This window comes from Rhinolophus ferrumequinum, chromosome 4, assembly GCF_004115265.2.
Source record: "Rhinolophus ferrumequinum isolate MPI-CBG mRhiFer1 chromosome 4, mRhiFer1_v1.p, whole genome shotgun sequence".
NCBI classification, from domain to species: domain Eukaryota; kingdom Metazoa; phylum Chordata; class Mammalia; order Chiroptera; family Rhinolophidae; genus Rhinolophus; species Rhinolophus ferrumequinum.
Genome location: NC_046287.1, coordinates 39,443,084 through 39,455,699, shown reverse-complemented (window position 1 = coordinate 39,455,699; position 12,616 = coordinate 39,443,084). Strand labels below are relative to the sequence as shown.

At 34.3% G+C, this 12,616-nt stretch overlaps 1 protein-coding gene across 1 annotated transcript in view; it reads right to left on the bottom strand.

Annotated features, from left to right (window-relative positions):
• The window catches only part of GPC5 (glypican 5), a 1,202,777-nt gene that overhangs the window by 337,669 nt on the left and 852,492 nt on the right, over positions 1–12,616 (bottom strand). The window lies entirely within an intron of this gene.

The window sequence follows — 12,616 nt, the reverse complement described above, 5'->3', positions numbered from 1 at the left end:
CGGCTGTACAAATAATACTATCCTTCATGGCAGTAAAATTATTTTGGTGGTTATTTCTCTGTTGAAGTGTTGAGTTAATATGGTATCTTTTACACATCTTATTTTAGTGTAAATATTAGGGCGTATAACATGGAGGATATAAACCAAGTTTCCATTGAAAGCTAGAAAACTACACAGATGCCCTGGGTAGTCCTAGACCAGATAGTTTGTCTCATTTCACCAAGGGAACAAGTCAGTGAACGGATTTGTAATGCATTGCTGAACCTAAGGGAATCCATCAGGTACTTTGGCACTCAACAATAGAGTAGCAGAAAGTGATTTTGAATCCTGCCTGACACTGAAGGACGGGTACAGTTTATTGTTTACAGTTTCAGGTAGGACCAGGAAAAGAATGGATACTGACTTGAGTCAGCCAGATGAATGCTAATATGGGGGTATATTAGCCCATGTACACATAATGACAATCATAATTCACTAATTATTGCTGTTATTTGTAAATTTGGAGTCAAAAGAAGAGATGCCCAAGAGTCAATATTTTTCATAATAAAGATAATAGAAAACTTTGATGAAGGACTTTCTCTGTGCCAGGAACTAGCTAAAAGCTTTACCTTCCTTATCTCACTTTATTTTTCCCACACTAACTATTCTTATTCCACATGAAAAATAAAAACAAAACAAAAACTAACAGAAGAAGCTTGCTGACTGCTACAGATTGGTCCTGAAGATACAGAGACTCTTCTGGAACCTCAGCCCACAGATTAATCTCTTAAATATGAGGTTTTATCGTATCACACAGCTCTGATACATGGTACAGTTGACCGTTGAACAACGCAGGGGTTAGAAGTGTCAACAACCCGTAGAGTCAAAAATCCGTGTATAACTTACGTCGGCCCTCTGAATTCCCTGATCCCAACCACAGATCCAAAATACTAAAATCTGCATGTTGGCCTTGCTTTTGTACTCCAGTAGTCTTTTACATGTTCTTTTGTCTATCACCTCAAGGATTATAACTTTAACCAGCCTGCTGCATCCCAATAGGAGTTTGTCTTTACTTCGTGCGTAAACCTCAATAAAACTGAAAACTGAAATACTCCATCTCTGCTTGTGTTGCTGGGGTGAGAGATTGGGACTCAGCGAAAGTACAAGCCCACTCCCAACTTCTCTTCCTCAAAGTTCCCATTCTTTCAAGATTCATTATAAATGTAGATTAGGGGAAAAAATGTTTCACTTCTGAAATTCTCTAAACAATTCACAAGTTCTGTTTAGTTATACATTCCTTTTATTTCAGGTTTGACATACAGATCTTTCTGCTCTTGATTTTAATTTATCAGACTATGATTAATGTATAATAACAATAAACTATACTTAAGATTTTGTTAAAGGGTTGAAATAGAGCCCTTTGGGGCTTTGGTTTCTAATTTATTAGACTATGATTAATGTATAATAACAATGTAGTATACACACAATTTTGTAGTATTGTTTTAACAGCAACATCATAAAAACATGCTACATAATTGCTTTTGTATTAACTCAGTAGACCTGTGTGAAAGTTATCTTCAAAGGGTAGACTTAAGTCAGAATTCCATTGCTTGGATGATTACTATGGTTGCTTTCAAGTATTCATGAAATACTATAAACTGAAAGCATTTGTGCTCTACTTAATTGTTCTTTTAGAACTTTTATAATTATTCCTTTTCACTTCTATCTTTAGCTAGTCTACTCAGTGCATTACATAATGCTTATTGTCTAAGCAGAAAAAGGAAAACTGTAGGTGTCAAGTTTCATTCTAGTAAAAACACTAGGCATAATGCCATGTATTCCTAGTCAACATACATTAATAATTATATTCATATTTAATGGTAAAGTGTACGTTATATGGATTTTCCATACTCTACCTTTGATTGAGAGACTTCCTAGGAATTGAGAGTGGGGTTAATGGCCCACTGACTCACTGACACAGAGGATTACATCTGGGAACAGGAAAGCAGGAAGACAATCAAAGCACAGTGGCTGAGGGCTAAAGGAACAAGGAACCCTTTCTCAGCCCAGTTAACACCATCAGAAGTGGTTGGGACTGCATATGCTTTTTAAAAATGATAACCATTATTGTAACCTGTTTCATCTTTTGTTTTGTTTGAGATATGCTTGGCTTTTTCACTTTAACTAGGAAGCGTTGGTCATCACATTTTTGGAATATCTTTGGATTGATAAAACATTTGAGAAGATTTGTTAGTAGAAAAATTGAACTTCCATAAAATTGGTCGTAAAGAGAGCCAGAGCCTGCACTTTACCCGAGAATAACCAGAACTGTCTTACAATGTATGGAATGAAGTAAGTTGTACAACAGCTGATCTGACTTTCCAACTCTTAATTCTTGCAGGTTATAGCTGTCCCAAAAGGCATTTTTGCAGTATCCAATAGCATTGGCTTTATTGGGGATATAACTGTATTGGCTCTATCACTAATAAACATCTCTCTAGACTAATCTCGAGGATCATTTCTTAAATTATACAAATATTTAACCACTATGCTGTACACCTAAAATTAATATAAAATAACACTGAATGTCAACTGTAACTGAAAAAATATAAAAAGGGGGAGGGGAAGGTGAAGGGGAATAAGAGGTCCAAATTTCCAGGTATAAAAGAAATAAGTCACGGGGCTGTAACATACCGCATGGGGAATAGTCAATAATACTGTGATAACGCGGTAGAGTAGCAGATGGTTGCTGGACTTATCATGGTGGTCACTTCTTTAGGTATATAACTGTTGAGTAACTAGGAAGTACTCCTGAAATTAATATTATATATCAGTTATATTTTAATAAAAATCTTAAAGAAAAAAGGAATGCCTCACTTTCATACCATTAAGTAGCAATTTGCCAAAGTGCTAAAGCCAGGATAAATGGAGTTTTAATATGGATTAATTATATTTGCTGAATTACCAATTTTAAAAGGAATTTCTAGAGGCATTTTGAATGAGCAATTCTCATAATAAAGTGAAATAATAAAAACAACAAAATCTAATAGTAAAGCCATTTTCCTTAGGCTCATTTAATCCATTATGTTGAGTCCCACTGTATGCCCGTCAGGATCACAATGTTTGATTGTTTGTTTTTTCTGAGCATCTGATTAGTTTTAAAATATAGATAATATTAATACATATTACTATACTATCTACAAAACATTTCTAAAACATTTTAAAAGTTTGAAATTATTTGGACACCATTTAGTAATCTCATATATTACTTCAAATGGTTTTTGTTTAGCATTTCATGTATCTGATGCCTAATCAATTTTTAAAATAACTGGCTATTTCTAAACCAAGTTGGATTTATTTTTTTTTTATTTTTTATTTTTTTTAGGTCAAATAAAATCTATTTTAATTATTTTAAATTTTGTTCTGTCAGTTTCTAAAATGTATTCACAAATTTATATTAAACTTATTTCAGTGGTCACAGTGGCCTAAATTTATTTTACCTATTTTTTTCTTATTTTCAGTTTATTTATTTTAATTTAATTAATATATTTTTTTTTCTTTTTTTTTAATTTATTTTTAATTTATTGGGGTGACAATTGTTAGTATAATTACATAGATTTCAGGTGTGCAATTCTGTATCACATCATCCATAAGTCACACTGTGTGTTCACCACCCAGAGTCAGCTCCCCTTCCATCACCATACATTTGATCCCCCTCACCCTCATCCCCCCCCCCAACCCCCTTACGCTCTGGTAACCACCAAATTACGTTCCCCAGATTAATTTTCAAACCCCGTGGCCATCCTGTGGTCACCGACTGCCCTCCAATCCCCTCACCCTCCCCCCCACCCCCCACCCCTCCCGCCCATCTAGCAACCCTCAGTTTTTCCTCATTGTCTCCCAAACTGTTTCTGATTAGTTCATTCACTTATTCTTTTCTTTAAAATCCGCAAATAAGTGAGATCATATGGTACTTATCTTTCTCTGTCTGACTTATTTCACTTAACATAATGTTCTCTAGATCCATCCATGTTGTTGCAAATGGTAAGATTTATTTTTGTACACTTTATAAGCATATTCTATATGAGGAATAATCCTAAAGAGAGTCATGTATTTTCTGTAGTCTAACTTACACAGATCCTTCAATAAAATCTCAAAGAAAATACATGTATATACTCAATTATTTTTAAATAGAAAAATAAATAAAACCGAGATCAATCGAAACTGAAGCTGCCATAGAATCAGTTAAGATGCATTCACTCTTTTAAATCTTAAAATAGTTTTAAAATATCATTCATTTTTACTTTCTTTAAAATAGAGCTAAAATAAATTATTTGCCTAACTTCACAAACAATGTTTCCTTTTGTAAAAAAATAAGTAAAGCTGTATCTTCTGTAACCATCTCTCTTAATTGCTATTCCATATATGCTGCATCATGGAGATATATTTTAATTTACTCAAAGTGAAATTTGTCTGAAAATAATTAGCAAATTGATAGAAAATAATAATTATAAGAAAATTGATAGAAAATAATTCAAATTGCAATACTCTTAGATACATCATTGTTAACTGTACATGGAAATCCATTAGTTTCGTTTAAATACATAGTTAGATTACTAATTATGTTGAAAAAGCAATGGTACTCTTAAACACATGTTCACTTCTCCAAGCCCTGAAAGGTGGTCTTTTTTTCTATAAATCAGAAGTAATTTGCTAAATTTAAAATATCTTTATATTTCATACCATCTTTAAAATTTAAAGGAGATAATATGTGGAATTACTAGTGTGTGTCTGAATAATCTATTACTTTACTTTCAAAGCATATAATTTCACTCTTTGCAGGACACATATATCATTTGAGGTTTGTCAATAATTGGCTTTAGCTTCAACTGTTGAATGATTTTTTTCATTACTATGTGATGAAACTGATTTGCTTTTTAGTCATACTTATTCCCACAAATAATATATCCCTATGAAAAACAAAAACAAAAAAAAACGCTTTTTTATTCATATTGCATTTTTTTGTTTGTTTTGTTTTCTCTTTAGTTTTAGGTTAATGTGTATACATCTTATGTATAGCCTATACTTATAAGTTTCTCTAATAAGTGCATATGTCTTCCTTTTCACTTAAAAGAGCTATGATACAGCCTATATTCATAATCATTAGACAGTCCTGACAGTTGCTGGTTATCATTGACAGTATGGCATTTCATGAGTCTTTCATATACTCCTCTACCCATAGGAATGTATACCACCCCACCCTTCTGAAATTGTACGTGCTAAGATCATTAATGCTTTTCTATTTGCCAAATCTATTGAAGTGATTTAGTCTTTCTCCTCTGGATCTCTGATTTATTGGACTATATTGGCCATTTTCCTTCTGGAACTCTCTTCTTTTTTCTTGAAAGCAAATTGCTTGGTTTGGTCGCTACTCTCTTTCAATAGCTCTATTCTTCCTCCACCTACTCCTCAATCTTGGAGCTCCTTAGAGCTCAGGAATCCACTCTCCTCTTCTCTCCCTCTGTATGTCATTCTAGGGCCATCCTGTATACTCCCCTAGGCCATATTCAACACGGACTTCCCAATTAAATGTTCATCTGTGGCTTGTCTGGTTTCTATTGTCACTTGGTTTATATCAGTTACTCCTATTAAATGTGTACTAACTACTCCTATAATTTTGGTACTGACTTTTAAAACTGCCACTCTCTCATCCACATCGTTTCCTAAGCTGGAAACATCAATCATTCCAGTAGACTAACTGAAAGCAAACATTGAGTCTTATTAATTTCTGTTTCTCCAGCAGCTGGTACAATGCCTGACACCTAGAAGTAGCTCAATAAATACTTTTGAATAAATAACTTTGCTCTTTCCCTTTCTTCTCACATCCAACTTATTCTGTTGATTTCAACAGGTTTATTCTTGAGTACAAGAACTGTGTCATCTCAAAAATCTATATACCTGAATAACAATACCTACAATACCTAGTATGCATTTATTCTCCTATCCTTGTACATAGATGTGAACATTTATAATTCCAATCTCAGTATCTTTCCCATTTTCCCAATTTGTCACACTTCGGTACCTCATTCCCTTTCTTACAGAGTGTGAACCACAGGGTACTCAACTCCACTAATAACTCCAAGTCTCCTCTAGATAGATTTTACTCCCACTCCACCAAATAGCTACATGTATGTTCCTACATCTGGTAGAGTACCAATGGAAAACCATATGAATCCAAAAATGTAAGTTTTCCAATCTCAATGGGGCTGTCCACATCGATCAGTAGTTCCCCTGGCAATTGCTCAGCCATCCATTTTCATCAGAGATTATTCAGATCTGTTTTTTTTCTCCACATCCCCCCTCCCTCTCTTATCCAGAGCTAATCACCTTCCCTCATCATTTTAGAAATCTGAAGCCACCGGGCAAACGCCATGAACTCCTCCTAACTCCACCAATTACACCTTACTACTTGTGGATATTTTAGTGCTGCTGTTCCTCCAGACTCTGGGGGCAAGGTCTGTTTGATGCCAATTTGTTCATGGTAGTCTCAATCCTGTCTACTCCCTCCTGCATATACCTTGCACTTGATCAGTCATGTGTCTCTCTTGTCATGTCTCCCTTTAACTGATTCTTTCCCCTTAGATCAAATTATACTCAGCATCCATGGTCTCTGCCACCCTCACTAAATCTGCTACTGCAACTTGTCCCTAAAATGCTGGGTGTTCTCAAGTCTAGTGTTTTCTAACCTTGATTCTTTAATTAGGTGATCTCATCTCCCACCTATAAATGAACAACATTTAAATTTCTCTGTCCAGCTTTGACAAAACCCATGAATTCCAGTTACATATCTCCAACTGCCTACTGGATAAAGTCATCTGAAGTATAAAAAATATGCATAAGTAAAATTATTCTAGCCCAGTTTTCATCCCACCAAAAATTTGCTCATTTTCTTTGCTCCTTCTCTCAGGGACCATGTCCATTCTCTAGCCAAAGGCTGAAGACAGAAATTCAGGGACAATGATTGACTGCTACACTTTCCTTAAAATACTTCTGAAAGATTTTAATATCACTTCTTTTCTCAGTAGCACTCTTAACCTATCATTTTTGAAGAATCCTGTATTTAGGTGCTACTGCTGAGTAAAAACATTTTTGACACAAGCAGGGAAAATATTGATAGTAAAGTTAATTGATTTGTATTTTCTTGAACATCCTAGTGATCTCAACATTATGGATCCTGGGACAGATAACACAGCTGGCTCTAAGATACATACTTCCTTGAAATAAATTACTGCAAAGTTTTTTCTTAAAGTGCCCTGTGTAGTGAGTCTACATTATAGTGTTATATTCCTCTTAAGTTTGCCATTCCATACATTCCAAGACATCTACGTGAATCAGCTATATAGGAAGAGTGCGATAACCCAATGGAGGAGAGTTACATACCATCTTATAAATTTGGAGTTTTAAGAAGGGTCATTGCTGATCTTTCAGTTGATAGCTAGTGTTTTGCATGTATCAAGCTTATACAAGTATATTCATTTTCATTCTGTTTGATTCATCATTGTCCTTATCAATCATTTGAGACTGGTATTTTTAATTTTCTTTATTTATCTTGAGAATTTTTCACTCCACTCTATGTACTCCTACCAACCAAAGGTAATGTTTATTTTCTGAGTGAAAGACTATTGTTTTTCTGCTCCTTAAATAATGCATGTTAAATTCAAATATTTCACAAAGCTACTAAGTTGTGTAGTCCTGTCTCTTTAGCTCACTTGCTTTAAGATTTCTCCCAACTATTTTCCTTTTCCCTTTACCACTGGCTCCACATCTATTAACAGCCATCCCTTTCTATACATGTCACCCTTAGTATATGTGTTCAGTCAACTCCAGGACTGTGTGTCAGCACCTTTAAGATACAATCCGCTTTCCGAAGCTCTCTCCTTTAAGCTAGACTCTATGCAGCTCCTTTCCCTTCTAGAGAGATAAGCACTCTCCTTCCACCGGAAGTTTGAACTCCCTCCAAGTTCATAGCTGAATGCTGATTACCTTCCTTGTAGCAGAAAACTATCACAATGGGCTATTTATTCTGTTCTCTTTTATTTTCTTTTTGCATGTCTTGTCATTTTGATGCCAACTAAACTGAATACATTGTATACTATTATACTTTGTGGGTTCCCTAGAGCAAACCCAGTTTTTCATCTTCTACATTCTCATTTTTAAAACACATGTTTATTTCCCTGATCTAATGGTGCAATGTCCTTCCACTCATCCTCTGATAGGAAACTGTTTCATTGTGCTCTCTGGCACCAGTGGTTCCTGGTAAATCAATTCCCCTCCATTGTCAAACTCTTTTCTGAACATTGTTCCAACTCATAATCTTAACTGAAAACTGGCTCTCCAAGATAATATTAATTATGAACGAAATATTATGGAAAGAGAAATTCCTTAGGTTTTAATTATACGTAAACCCACTTCAGTTTGTACTGCACCCACACTATACTGTACTCATACTTTGTCAAAGTCACCAGTGAGTCCCTTGTCACGAAAGCCATTCCATTTATCAATCTTCTTTTACATGATATCCCTATAGAATTAAAAAATGTTGGCTACTATCTCCAGATTTGGAAATTTGAAATTCTTATTTGCCTGTCTTGCATAACTACAAGTATCCTGGTTCTTCTTTACCTAGTATCCTCTATGCATTCTTTTCTTTGATGGACTTCCTAAGTATTAGAGGACCTGGGGATTTTGTCCTCATGCTTTTCATGCTATATACACCCTCTAGGGTACAACTTTCACTCTAGTAACTCTAATTAACCTTCAGTATTGAGGTCTGTCAGTTGTATATCTCCAGCCTAAATATCTCATCTGAGCTCTAGACCAGTATAGCTAACTCTATAATAAACATCTTTATTTGGCTGTCTTAAAAGAACTTCAAGCTTTTCATGTCCAGTGTTGAGCTACTCATCTCTTCTCTATGCTTGCTTTTCCTCCCAAGTTCCTTATTACAGAACACAGACCATTATCCTGCCATTGTCTCAAGCCAGAATCCTGGGCATTATTCTTGACTTCTTTTCCACTTCACTCCTATTATCTCTTTAGTTATCCAATCTTTTGTATTTATTTCCTAATTTCCCTCAATACATTCACTTACAGTCATACCTTTATGTTACTACCATGATCCCAGTAACCATCATCTCCTACCCAGATTATGTCTCACGATCTTGTAACGGGTCCCACTCCCTCAAACATTATACCTCTCAGAGTTGTTTTGGACATTGCATCTAGGGTGCATTATATGGGTAGTTAGTATGCATTACATTGGATCAGGGAGCACTCTTAATTAAAAGCCTTAAATATTTTCCTGTTACTTTTCCTCTCTCCCAATTTGAGCCATCTCTTGTTCACCCTCTTCTCTGCAAACATTAAAAACAATGTCAACTGGCTTCTCTGCTTAGAGCTCAGCCTGGCTGATACCTTGATTTCAGCTTGTAAGACTCTAAGCAGAGAAGCCAATTGCACCCGCTTGGACTTCTGACCTAACGGCCTATGAGATAATAAATGGGTATTGTTTCATGCCATTAACTTTCTGCTAATCTGTTATAGCATCAATAGAAAACTAATAGAGCACCCATCCTGAAACATAGCTAAATAAACATTTATGGAATGATTGCACTTAATGCAATGTTAAAAATATAATTAAAAAAAATCTCTAAATCTTTTTGTTCTTTGATGTATCACTGTATTTTTTTGAAGGTATAATATGTATATTATTTTTAAGTGAATGTTTAATGGGTTTATTTTTAAATTGGTTTATTTTTCTGCTTCCTGAGTAATTTAAACAGCATCTCTAGGCCAAGAGCCTCTCAATGTTAAACTACATTTAACAAGTCTATTATAGGACAATATATAATGCATCCATCGGAGATCTAAATAAAGACTCTATTATCAGCAGTATTATTAGTAATTCAGTGAATGATCCAGCACTCAGTGCTTGTCACTGGTTTGAAAAGGGTTGATTCTATTGATGTCTTTATCTTCAACATAGATCCCAGGGTAACCATATTAGTGTTCTCGTTTTGGCTTTCCAGTTTTCCTAGAGGCAACACTTAAATCTATGTCAGAGCAATATAGAATGTCTGCTTATTCAAACCAAGTATTCAAACCACCTGCTGTTCTGAGATCATGGTTTGATTGCTGGTATTTATTTCTCTTTCACTCTTACTCTATTAAGAAAACATGTCCTATAACAAGAAATGAAAGCTATAGATTCCTACCTTATTTTTGGTTATATTTCTCCTTTAAATAACTAAGATTATTTAGAGACTCTTGTAAAAGAAAACCTAGATGAACCTTTGAAATATTCATTGTGTTGATTTAGATTTTTATTGAGACCTTTGGGTCAGGCACAGTGCTGGGCCCTTGGAATAATAAGATACATTTTCAATATATCTCCTCAAACAAGGGAAACAAAAGAAAAAATAAACAAATGGATTACACCAAATTAAAAAGCTTTTGCACAGCAAGGGAAACCATCAACTAAACCAAAAGACAACCTACTGAATGGAGAAGACATTGCAAATGACCCATCCTACAAAAAGGTTAATATCCAAAAATAAAGGACTCAAAGAATTTAACAACAAAACAAACAATTCAATTAAAAAAAAAAAAGGGCTGACGACCTGAAAAGACGTTTCTCCCAAGAAGATATACAGATGGCCAATAGACATATGAAAAAATGCTCAACATCACTAATCATTAGGGAAATGCAAATTAAAACCACAATGAGATATCACCTCACATTTGCAGAATGGCTAGCATCAATAAATCAACAAACAAGTGTTGGTGAGGATGTAAAGAAAGGGGAACACTGGTACACTGTTGGTGGGATTGTAGACTCTATGTAAAGCAGTATGGGGATTCCTCATAAATATGTTTTTAGAAGTTGCCCCATGATCCAGTAATTCCACTTCTGGGTATTTATCCAAAGAAAACAAAAAACACTAATCCAAAAAAAAAAAAAAATATATATGCACCTTTATGTTCATTACTATTAATATCCAAGACATGGAATCATCCTAAATGTGAACCAATAGATGAATGGAAAAAGAAGATGTGGTATCTATGTATATGAATATATAGATATAGATATAGACATATACATATACCACATACACATATACAATGGAATATTATTCAGCAAGGAAAAAGAAAAAAGAATGAAATTTTGCCATTTGTGACAAGGATGGACCTAGAGTGTATTATGTCAAGTGAAATTAGTAAGACAGAGAAAGATAAATACCATATGATCTCACTTATATGTGGAATCTTAAAACACAAAATGAATAAACAAAACAAAACAGAAACAGACTCATAGATATAGAAAACAGGGTGATGGTTGCTAAAAGAAAGGGGATGGGAATAAAAAAAAAATTTGGGAAACAAACAAACAAAAGAGGATTACAATAGACTTACAGTTTTTTTCCCCCTGAAAAATGTCAGACAAGTCCAGAAATATTTAAATGTGCTAATTTGTTTGAAACAACTATTTTTAGTTTCTTTATACCTTTACCTCCCAGGAAAATAGATGACTTTGAAAATAAATAAAACAATAAAAATTCAATTTAGTGTGAAGATTCATAAAGTGTTGATCTGATAAAAGTGAAGTATATACCATATGATCCAGCAATCACACTTCTGGAATTATACCCAAAGGAATGAAAAGTGGGGTCTTGAGAGATATTTGCACATCCATGTTCATAGCAACATGATTCACAATAACCAAAAGGTTATTGCAACCCAAGTGCTACTGAAAGATGAACAGATAAACCAAATGTGATATAGACAAACAATGGAATGTTACACAGTCCTGAAAAGGAAGGAAATATTGACATATGCTACAATATGGAGGGGGACCTTGAGAACATTATGTTAAGTAAAATGAGCCAGTCACAAAAAGACAAATACTGCATGTTTTCACTTTTATGAGGTACCTCGAGAATCAAATTCTTAGAGTAGAACGATGGGTGCCAAAGGCTGGGGGAGAGGGGAATAAAGAGTTATTGTCCAATGAGGACAGAGTATTGATTTTGAAAGATAAAAAGAGTTCTGGAGATGAATGGTGGTAATGGTTGCACAACAATGTGAATTTAACTAATGCCACTGACCTGGACACTTAAAAATGGTTAAGATGATAGATTTTATGTTACATGTATTTTACCATTTTTTTTAAATTAGAAAAAAAGTGAAGTATAATGCCACAGGGTACTGCCCCAGACCCAACTGAGATGCTGTGTAATAAATGGTATTTGCCCTCCATTATGTTTCTAAAATGTGAAAATTCTGACACAAAAAAATAAAGATAAATTAGTCACACTGAACATCATATATCGAATAATCTCATATAAAACTGATCTTCCCGCAAAATAAAATAGAAGATACTGCATTAATTCAACAATGTAAACTAAATACTAGAAAGTCAAACGTTCTGATGACTGATTTGAGCAGAAAAATATTTCAAAAAAAATGTGGACAGAATTTTCCTGAATGGAAACTTATGAAAGAACAATCTATACATTAAGATATAGAATTTCAGGTTATATTTGTGAAGGGTGAGTAATGTACTTTAAGTGTCATATAG